General features: G+C 46.2%; 1 protein-coding gene across 1 annotated transcript in view; it reads right to left on the bottom strand.

Moving 5' to 3' along the window:
* The window catches only part of SLC2A5 (solute carrier family 2 (facilitated glucose/fructose transporter), member 5), a 78782-nt gene that overhangs the window by 54314 nt on the left and 14327 nt on the right, over positions 1-10141 (bottom strand). Inside the window, exon 3 of the mRNA XM_011994198.1 lies at positions 7534-7688. The gene's annotated coding sequence lies outside the window, so the exon portion shown is untranslated. The remainder of the gene's footprint in view (positions 1-7533; positions 7689-10141) is intronic.

Raw genomic sequence — 10141 nt, 5'->3', positions numbered from 1 at the left:
AGGCAGGAAGGAAGGCAGGAAGGCAGGAGGGAAGGAAGGCAGGCAGGAAGGAAGGCAGGCAGGAAGGAAGGCAGGAAGGAAGGCAGGCAGGAAGGCAGGCAGGAAGGAATGCAGGAAGGCAGGCAGGAAGGAAGGAAGGCAGGCAGGTAGGAAGGAAGGCAGGAAGGAAGGCAGGCAGGAAGGCAGGCAGGAAGGAAGGCAGGAAGGCAGGCAGGAAGGCAGGAAGGAAGGAAGGCAGGAAGGAAGGCAGGAAGGCAGGGAGGCAGGGAGGGAGGGAGGGAGGAAGGCAGGAAGGAAGGAAGGCAGGCAAGAAGGAAGGAAGGCAGGAAGGAAGGAAGGCAGGAAGGAAGGAAGGCAGGAAGGAAGGCAGGCAGGGAGGCAGGGAGGGAAGGAGGGAGGGGCAGTGGGAATGTTGGTCCTGATCCAGACCCCAGGAGAAGGTTCTTGGACGTCGTGTGAGAAAGAATTCGGGGTGAGTCCATAGAGTAAGGTGAAAGCAAGTTTATCAAGAAAGTAAAGAAATAAAACAAGGCTACTCCATAGGCAGAGCAGTGGTCTGGGCTGCTCAGCTGATTATACTTGTAATTAGTTCTAGTTCTTTGCTAAACAAGGGGAAGATTACCCACCAGTTTTCTGGGAAAGGGGTGGACAATTCCCCAGAACTGAGGGCTCCTCCCGCTTTTAGACCATATAGGGTAACTTCCTGAGGTTGCCATGGCATTTGTAAACTGTCATGGCACTAGTGGGAATGTCTTTTAGCAGGCTAATGTATTATAATTAGCATATAATGAGCAGTGAGGAAAACCGAGGTCACTTTCATCACCATCTTGGTTTCAGTGGGGTTTTGTGGCTTCTTTACCACATCCTTTCATCAGCAAGGTTTTTGTGACCTTGTGCTGACTTCCTATTTCATCCTGTGACTAAGAATGCCTTAACCTCCTGGGAATGCAGCCCAGTAGGTCACTGCCTCACTTTACTCAGTCCCTATTCAAGATGGAGTCACTCTGGTTCCAATGCCTTGGACAGGAGGAGGGTAAGGGATACAAGACTACATATTGGGCCGGGCGCGGTGGCTCAAGCCTGTAATCCCAGCACTTTGGGAGGCCGAGACGGGCAGATCACAAGGTCAGGAGATCGAGACCATCCTGGCTAACATGGTGAAACCCCGTCTCTACTAAAAAATACAAAAAAACTAGCCAGGCGAGGTGGCGGGCGCCTGTAATCCCAGCTACTCGGGAGGCTGAGGCAGGAGAATGGTGTAAACCTGGGAGGCGGAGCTTGCAGTGAGCTGGCCACTGCACTCCAGCCTGGGCGACAAAGCGAGACTCTGTCTCAAAAAAAAAAAAGACTACATATTGGGTGCAGTGTACAGCGCTTGGGTGATGGGTGCACCAAAATCCCAGAAATTACCACTAACGAATTTATCCATGTAACCAAAAACCACTTGTATCCCCCAAAACTACTGAAAAACATTTTATTTAAAGAGGAGACAGTTCTTTACCAAGAATTTACATCAAAACCATGTAAACTGTAGATTGACTCTACATTGTTCTTTGTACCATGAATTCCAAAACCCTGAAGAAAATGGGCGAGGCAGCTATCAGGAGCAAAGTATCTTCAAATAACTGCCCTGGACGTGGGTGGGGAAATGACTCAAGTTCCCACTCACATTTCTCTGGGCCTAATAAATTTTGCGAACCTCACAGGGCTCACACTGCTCAGCTGTTTTTCTTTTCATTCCAGGTTTAGATAAGGGAGGAATCATTAACAGGTCAGGTGGACCTGACCACCCCACAGTGCTCTTGTTTTGCTTTTGGCACAGGCAGTGTTTCTTGTCTGGGGAAGGGAGAGGGGTGCATCCAGTTGGTTGACACAGGACCTCCCAACCCTGGTGCCCACATGCGGTGTCTCCCTCTTCCTCTTTTGTGAAAGGCCACACCCCACCTTGGGCATGCCACCTGGCCGCGGGAACCCAAGTCTGCAGGGAGGGGCCAGAAAACGTGCATCTTCGAGTGTATCTTCCTTCAGGAGCCAGTTCCTTATTCTGTCCTCACTTGAGCTCCCTTCCAAGCTCCTACTAGATGGCCCCGAGGCAGAGAGGTTGCTGATCACACTTTGACATGCCTGGGGTGTAAACTTCAGAGACATGACAAGGTGCCTATGTGTTTTCTTACCAAGAACAGAATTTGACCTCGCCTATCAGAGAGTGCACGTGCCCAGGAAGGGCGTGCTCCTGGAGAAGCACAGGCAGAAGGCGTGAAAGCTGGGGCAGCAGAGGCTCTTCAGGACTCAAGGGGCTTCTGTCAGTTACACATTACCCTGAATAGACACTCCTCTTTTTATTTTTGATTTATTTGTTTATTTTGTTGAGACAGTCTCATTCTGTTGCCCAGGCTGGAGTACAGTGGCGTGATCTCAGCTCCCTGCAACCTTTGCCTACTGGGTTCAAGCGATTCTCTTGCCTCAGCCTCCTGAATAGCTGGGATTATAGGCGTGAGCCACCATGCTCAGCTAATTTTTTGAATTTTCAGTAGAGATGGGGTTTCACCATGTTGGCCAGGCTGGTCTTGAACTCCCAACCTCAGGTGATCTGCCCGCCTCGGCCTCCCAAAGTGCTGGGATTACAGGTGTGAGCCACCATGCCCAGCCGATACCCCTCTTGTTAAAAATACCATAACATAATTTTAACTTATCATTTTAACTGTGTTTTTTAAAATAAATGTGCAGTTGATTTGTAGTAAGTATATTCACATTGTTATGAAACAGATCTCCAGAACCTTTTCATCTTGCAAAACTGAAACTCTATCCCCATTAAACAACTACTCCCCATTTTCCCTCCCCAAAGCCCCTGGTAACCACCATTCTACTTTTCTGCTTCTACGAGATTGGGCACTCACGATACCTCATGTAAGTAGGATCATGCAGTATCTGTCTTTTTGTAACTGATTTCTGAAGACTTAGAGCATGTCTTCATGAGTCCTTCCTGTTGTAACATGGAACAAGATTGCCTTCCTTTCTAAGGTTGGATCATACTCCATTGTGCACACACCACATCTGGTTTACCCATTTATCTGTCAGCAGTCACTTGGGTTGCCTCTATTAATACCTTTGGCAATTGTAAGAAATGCAGCTATGTGCATGGGTGTACAAGTATCTCGATGAGCCCCCACTTTCAATTATTTTGGATATGTACCCAGAAGTGGGATTGCTGGATCACATGGTAATTCAAATTTTTAATTGTTTTTAGGAATCACCATTCTGTTTTCCACAGTAGCTACACCATTTTACATTCTCACCAACAGTATATAAGAGTTTCAGTTTCTCCACATCCTCACCAACACTTGTTATTTTCTGGGTGGTTGTTGTGTTATTGTTGTTGTTGTTTTTGGTAGTAGCCATCCTAACAGGTGTGAGGCGATCTCTCATTGTGGTTTTGATTTGCTTTTCCCTAATGATGAGTGATGTCGAGCATCTTTCCACGTTCGTGTTGACCATCCGTACATCTTTGGAGAAATGTCTATTCAAGTTCTTTCCTAATGAGACCACTCTCTTGGATCACAGAAAATGAGACCAGGCAGGCCATAAATAATATCCAGTGGTGTGCAGGAGCCAGCTTATGTATAATGTGAAAATAAACAATTCAAAATCAAAGCTGTTGGAAATTGGAATTATTTTGAGTCTTAAAGGAAGGTGCTTATAGGACCTTTAACCCCTCTCGCTTGGGCCGACAGGTGTGAGTCACTCCGCCTGGCCATGAATACACTCCTTTCAACTGGATTCCGATTCTTTAGATCATTTCAGGTTGCCAATAACCTCATCAAAATGAAAAACGGGCGGGCGAGGTTACTCACGCCTGCAAACTCAGCACCTCAGAGGCTGAGGTGGGCGAATCACTTGAGCTCAGGAGTTAAGACTGGCCTGGGCGATGTGGTGAAACTTCATCTCTACAAAAAATACTAAAAAAAAAAAAAAAGCTAGCTGAGGGTGATGGCACATGCCCTTGTTCCCAGCTCCTCAGGAGGCTGAGGTGGGAGGATCACTTGAGCCTGAGTGGTCAGGGCTGGAGTGGGCTGTGATCATACCACTGCACTCCAGGCGGGGCAACAGCATGAGACCTTGTTTCAGGAAAAAAACAAAAAACAAAAAACACGACCAGAACAAAACCCACACTTTTGTGCCTCAAAAGACATTGTCAAGAAAGTAAAAAGATGAGCTGGGTACAGTGGCATGTGCCTATATTCCCAGAGACTTGGGAGGCTGAGGCAGGAGAGATCAGGAGTTCAAGTCCAGCCTGGGCAATGGAGATAGACTCCTTCTCTTTAAAAAAAAAAAAAAAAGTGAAAAGACAAGAGACCAGAAGAAAAATTTTTGCAAATCATATAAGGGTCTGGTATCTAGAATATATAAAGACCTCTTACAACTCAACAACAAAAGACAAACAACCCAATTCAAAATGGGCAAAACACTTTTGAATAGATTATTTTCTCCAAAGAAGATATGCAAATGACCAAGAAGCACTTGAAAAGATACTTGGCATCATTACTCACTAGAGAAATGCAAATCAAAAACAAAATGAGGCATCATTTCACACATTAGGATGACTATCATACGTTTAAAAAAAAAAAAAGGAAATTAACTAGTGTTGGTGGTCAGGTGAGGTGGCTCACACCTATAATCCCAGCACTTTGGGAAGCTGAGGTGGGTGGATCACTTTAGCCCAGGAGTTCAAGACCAGCCTGGGCAACATAGCAAAACCCTGTCTCTACTAAAAATAGAAAAATTAACCAGGTGTGGTGGTGCACACCTGTAATCCCAGCTACTCGGGAGGCCGAGGCATGAGAATTGCTTGAACTCAGGAGGTGGAGGTTGCAGTGACCTGAGATTGCACCACTGCTCCCCAGCCTGGGAGACAGAGCAAGACTCTGTCTCCAAAAAATAAAATAAAACAAATGTTGGTTAGAATGTGGAAAAATTAGAACTCTTGTACCTTGCTGATGGGAATGTAAAATGGTTCAGGTACTGAGGAAAACAGTTTGGTGGTTCCTCAAAAAGTTAAACATAGAATTACCATATGATCCAGCAATTCTACTCCTAGATGTATACCCAAAAAGAATGAAAAACATGTACTCAAGCAAATACACGTGCATATATGTTCGTAGCAGCAGTATTTACAATTGCGAAAAGGGGGAAACAGCCCAAATGTCCATCAGTGGATGAACAGATAGGCAAATTGTGGCACATACATAATGGAATACTATACAGCTATAAGAAGAAATGAGCCAGGCACAGGGGTGCATGCCTGTAGTCCCAGCTCCCCAGGAGGCTGAGGTGGGAGGATCTCTTGAGTCCCAGAGTTCAAGTCTAGCCTTGGCAACATAGGGAGATCCTGTCTCTAAAAAGAAAAAAAAAAAAAACAGAAGTACTGATACGTGCTACATGAGCTTCAAAAACATGCTGAGTGAAAGAAGCCAGACAGAAAAAGGTTGCATATTGTACGATCCCATTTATGTGAAAAATACAGAATAGGTAAATCCATAGAGAATGCAGATTGATGGTCTGGGAAAAGGCTCCTATGTTGTTGAACCTGCCCAGTTGTGGGTGTGCAGCCCAACTCTGACCTGAGTAAATTCCCAGAAGTCTTTCCTGTATTTTGAATTTGTAGTAACAGCTGTGGGCATTCTAGCAGCAGTTCGATGATCATATATGATACCACAAACAGGACAAAAAAATGCAGATTGGTGGTTGCCAGGGACTGGGGGCAGGGGTAATGAGAAGTGACAGCTAATAGGCACCTTTTCCTTTTGGGGTGAAGAAATAGATGAAGTTATTCATTAATTGTGCAACCCTGTGAATATACTAAATGCTGCCAAATTGTTCACTTTCAAATGGTTAATTTCATGTTATGTACATTTCACCTCAATAAAAAAAAGAAATCAATACTAGCCTGGGTAACACAGCAAGACTCTGTCTCAAAAAAATTTTTTTTAAAGACAACTGTTTTGCTGGGACATCATTTATCTACAACTTACAGAACTGTAAGCTCAAATGCAATGCAAGGGCAGGGCCCTGCTGAATCAGGAATAATATGCTTTAAGCAATGCAGTTTTCCATGAAAGCGCACATTTTTCTCCATGGTTTGAACTCTGCCATGGTGAAAATGAGACAGGAATAATACAGGGTGATTGCAGGAGAATAGAAAATTCCAGGCAGCAGTTTTGCATGACTAGCAAAAGGAAACCATTGAAATAGCTGCAGAAGTAGGGGCCCTGAAAAACAGGATGTGGGCCAAGCTGGCTAAAGCCAACTGGAACCAATATAGCGCTGGATTTGACCTAGGTTTCACGTAGGACCTCATTATACGCTCATTAACATGCTAAACCCTGCCAGGTTTGGTGGCTCACGCCTGTAATCCCAGCACTTTGGGAGGCTGAGGCGGGCGGATCACCTGAGGTCAGGAGTTCAAGACCAGCCTGGCCAACGTGGTGAAACCCCATCTTTACTAATAACACAAAAAATTTAGCAGGACATGGTGGTGCATGCCTGTAATCCCAGCTACTCGGGAGGCTGAGGCAGGAGAATCGCTTGAACTCAGGAGGTGGAGGTTGCAGTGAATTGAGATCGCACCATTGCACTCCAGCCTGGGTAACAAGAGTGAAACTCCATCTCAAAACAAACAAACAAAAACATACTAAACCCACATCCACCAGTGCCATGACAGTTCCTGGGACATCCATATTTGGCATAAAACCAGGTAACACCACAATTTTGAGAAACCCTCACCTTTTTCCAGGAATCTTCATAAATATCCCACGCCTTGGTTAAAGAAACCCAGAAAGGTGGCAGCTCCAAAGCCCGCTGGATGCAACTCTCTTGCGTAGGCCCGAACTCTCCTTTCTTGAGTGTGTACCTTTTGCTTTGCAATAAACCTCTGTACTTTCACTATTTTCTGATTTGTCCTTGAATTCCTTCTAGCAAAGGGGTCAAGAGCCTGGACACCACCTGGGGTTAAGGTCCCACTGGCGTTTGGGGACCTCCCCTAGCCCACTGGCATCAGAAACATTACACAAATCAGCTCACACTATAAATCAGCACCCGGCTCACCATCCCAGCCTGTTGAACGTTTTCCAGCACATCACGGACTCTGGTACTACATCGGGCACCAGGTCCAGATAACACATCTTGCATCTCACCTGGGATCTTGAGGAACATGCTATGGAAGCCAGCAGCCCTATGGGGGCAGCCACACCACGTGAGCATCGGCCACACCCTTGGCGACCCTGGAACCAGACCATCCTCCAGCCCCTGTTGGTCTGGAAACCTGCAACGGCCCCATCACTTGGGAACTGGTTAGAAAAATGCAAAATCCACTTGATTCCAGATCTGCTGAATCAGAACCTGCATTTTGGCCACATCCCTGGTGTTTCAAGCTCACATTTAAGTTCAAGAAGCTCTGCTCTGGGCTTTTCCTGAATGCGGCACACCAGTGATTTCTCCTGGCCCCAAGGCCTCTGTGCCCAACCAGGGCTGACTTACCCCTGGCCTTGCACAGCACCCCCAAGGCTCTCCTTGGTGTTGATGTGGGCACTGGCTGACTGCCGACAGCACTCCGTGCCTGCTCTCTGACTCTGTCCCGTGTCTGCTTTTCCTCCTGGGATAAGGTGGTGCTGGTGTTGATGAAAATAGTCAAACTGTAAAATATTTTTAGAGATTTATTCTGAGCCAAATACGAGTGACCACGACCTGTGACACAGCCCTCGGGGGTCCTGGGAACATGTGCCCAAGGGGGTCAGGGTACAGCTTGCTTTTCTACATTTTAGGGAGGCATGAGACATCAATCAAATACATTTAAGAAATACATTGTTTTGGTCCAGAAAGGCGGGACAGTTCGAAGGTAGGGGAGGGTTCTTCCAGGCTCTAGTAAATTTAAACACTTTCTGGTTGACGGTTGAATTTGTCTAAAGACCTGGGATTAAACAGAAAGGAATGTCTGTAAGATAAGAGGTTGTGGAGACCAAAGTTTTATCATGCAGATGAAGCTTTTAGCTAGCAGGTTTCAGAAAGAATAAGTTGCAAAATGTTTCTTACCGTCTTTAAAGTCTGTGTTGTTCATGCTGGAGAGATTTGATGAGATATGTTTGAACCCCACTTCCACTATGGCCTGAAACAATCTCTCAGGTTAAGTTTTAAGAGCCCGGGCTGAGAAAAGTTCATTCAGATGGTTGTGCAGGCGGGCGGGAGTGGGGGGAACTTAGAATTTTATTTTTGGTTTACACTGGAGTGACAGTGGTGCAGGACGGGGCAGGTTTGTTCCCCTCCAGGCGAAGACAAGTGCTGGCTGCAGAGAGGTTTTATCTGCTGGTATTTGAGAAGCTTTCCCTGATGCAACAGGCCCAGGCAAGTTCAGGGTTCTGCTTTCTGCCAGGGAGAAGAGCTAAAGGGAGGGAGGGTCTGATCCCATCTCTGGCATCATAGTCCTAAGAAATTGCTGGAAATGCTTTCCTCATTAACAGGTACTGCCCAACAAGAATAAATCTTCCCTCCCAGGTCTCCTATTGACTGCTGAGGGTGGGCCTGGGTTCCTGGGAACAAAGGAGGGGTGAGGTGGGACGGGGAGTTCAATCTTCATGATCACTTGGGTAATGCAAGAAAGGCTAACTAGCAGGGATAATGACAGCTGGGCTTTCTCTAGGGCTCTTTCTCCAGCTTAGTCATTGCCTGAAGTGTAATTGCCCGGATGGGTTCTTCCTACCGGCTACACTGACAAAGTCAATTGACTGAAACCATGGCATTGTAGTAAAGAAAGAGTTTAATTGCTGCGAGGCCAGCCACGCCCTAAGGGAGAGGGAGTTACCACTCAAATTAATCTCCCTGAAAGCTCAGAGGCCAGGGATTTTCTTTTTTTCTTTTCTTTTTTTTTTTTTTTTTTTTTTTTGAGTTGAAGTCTCACTTTGTTGCCCAGGCTGGAGTGCAGTGGCACAATCTCAGCTCACTACAACCTCTGCCTCCCAGGTTCAAGTGATTCTCCTGCCTCAGCCTCCTGAGTAGCTAGGATTACAGGCATGTACCACCATGCCTGGCTAATTTTTGTATTTTTTTAGTAGAGATCAGGTTTCACCAAGTTGGTCAGGTTGGTCTTGAACTCCTGACCTCAAGCAATCCACACACTTTGACCTCCCAAAGTGCTGGGATTATAGGCATAAGCCACTGCACCTGGCCAAGGTTAGGGATTTTCAAAGATAGTTTGGTGGGCAGCAGACTAGGGAATGGGTGCTATTGATTGGTTGGGGAATGTCATCATAAGGGTATGGAAAATGGTACTGGTGCTTGACAGAGCAGGAGCATCACCATCTTGAACAAACACCACCATCCTAAGTTCCACTTAATTAAAAAACCCCTAAATCCAGCCCCAAAACATCAGCCTAATGGCTAATGTCAGCATAACTAGAAACATTCCAACCCTAAGATAAATCCCTCTCTGACCAAAAACATGCCAACCCCAAGGTAGTCTCCCCTGTGACCATAGACATTCCAACCCTGCAATAAACTTTCCCTCACATAGAAACATTCTGAACCTATGATAAGTCCCCTTTTTCAAAACCCTTAAATATTCTTAGTCTGTAAGAGAGAAGAACTCTCTGACCTAACTTGTCCAGAAGCCCCTCTCAGGTTTGTTTTCTCTAAAATAAACCTGTCCTTAACTGTCAAGCCACGTTTTGTGTTTCTTTCTTCTTTCTTTAAGTCTTACATTTGGTGCCACAACCCGGGATGGGTGCTGGCAGCATAGGCTCTCTTGCAACCCAGGAGGCAGTGGGCAGCAGCAGCCCTCATCCTGAGCTAACTCCTGGATCCTGAGAGCCTCTGGAAACCCACCCTATCTTTCTCTTACTTCACTTTTCAAGCGATTTGTGTAAGGAGGACAACTAATCTGAAGGAGAGTGCAAGGCTCGGGCCAGAGCTACTCTCTGATGGGCTCTCAAAACCCTCGGGTATCAGGAATCCACCTCCAACTGCCCACAACAGGTATTTCACTCTCTAGCCCTTGTTCCCTCTTCCTTCCTCTTCTCTCTCTCTTCCTCATGTGGCTCCAGTCCAGGAGGCCCTCTGCCAATTCCAACTGGAACATCCAACATTGGACACTCAT

Source organism: Mandrillus leucophaeus, unplaced genomic scaffold (genome assembly GCF_000951045.1).
Source record: "Mandrillus leucophaeus isolate KB7577 unplaced genomic scaffold, Mleu.le_1.0 Scaffold446, whole genome shotgun sequence".
Lineage (NCBI taxonomy): Eukaryota > Metazoa > Chordata > Mammalia > Primates > Cercopithecidae > Mandrillus > Mandrillus leucophaeus.
This window is presented reverse-complemented; position numbering and strand designations above follow the sequence as displayed.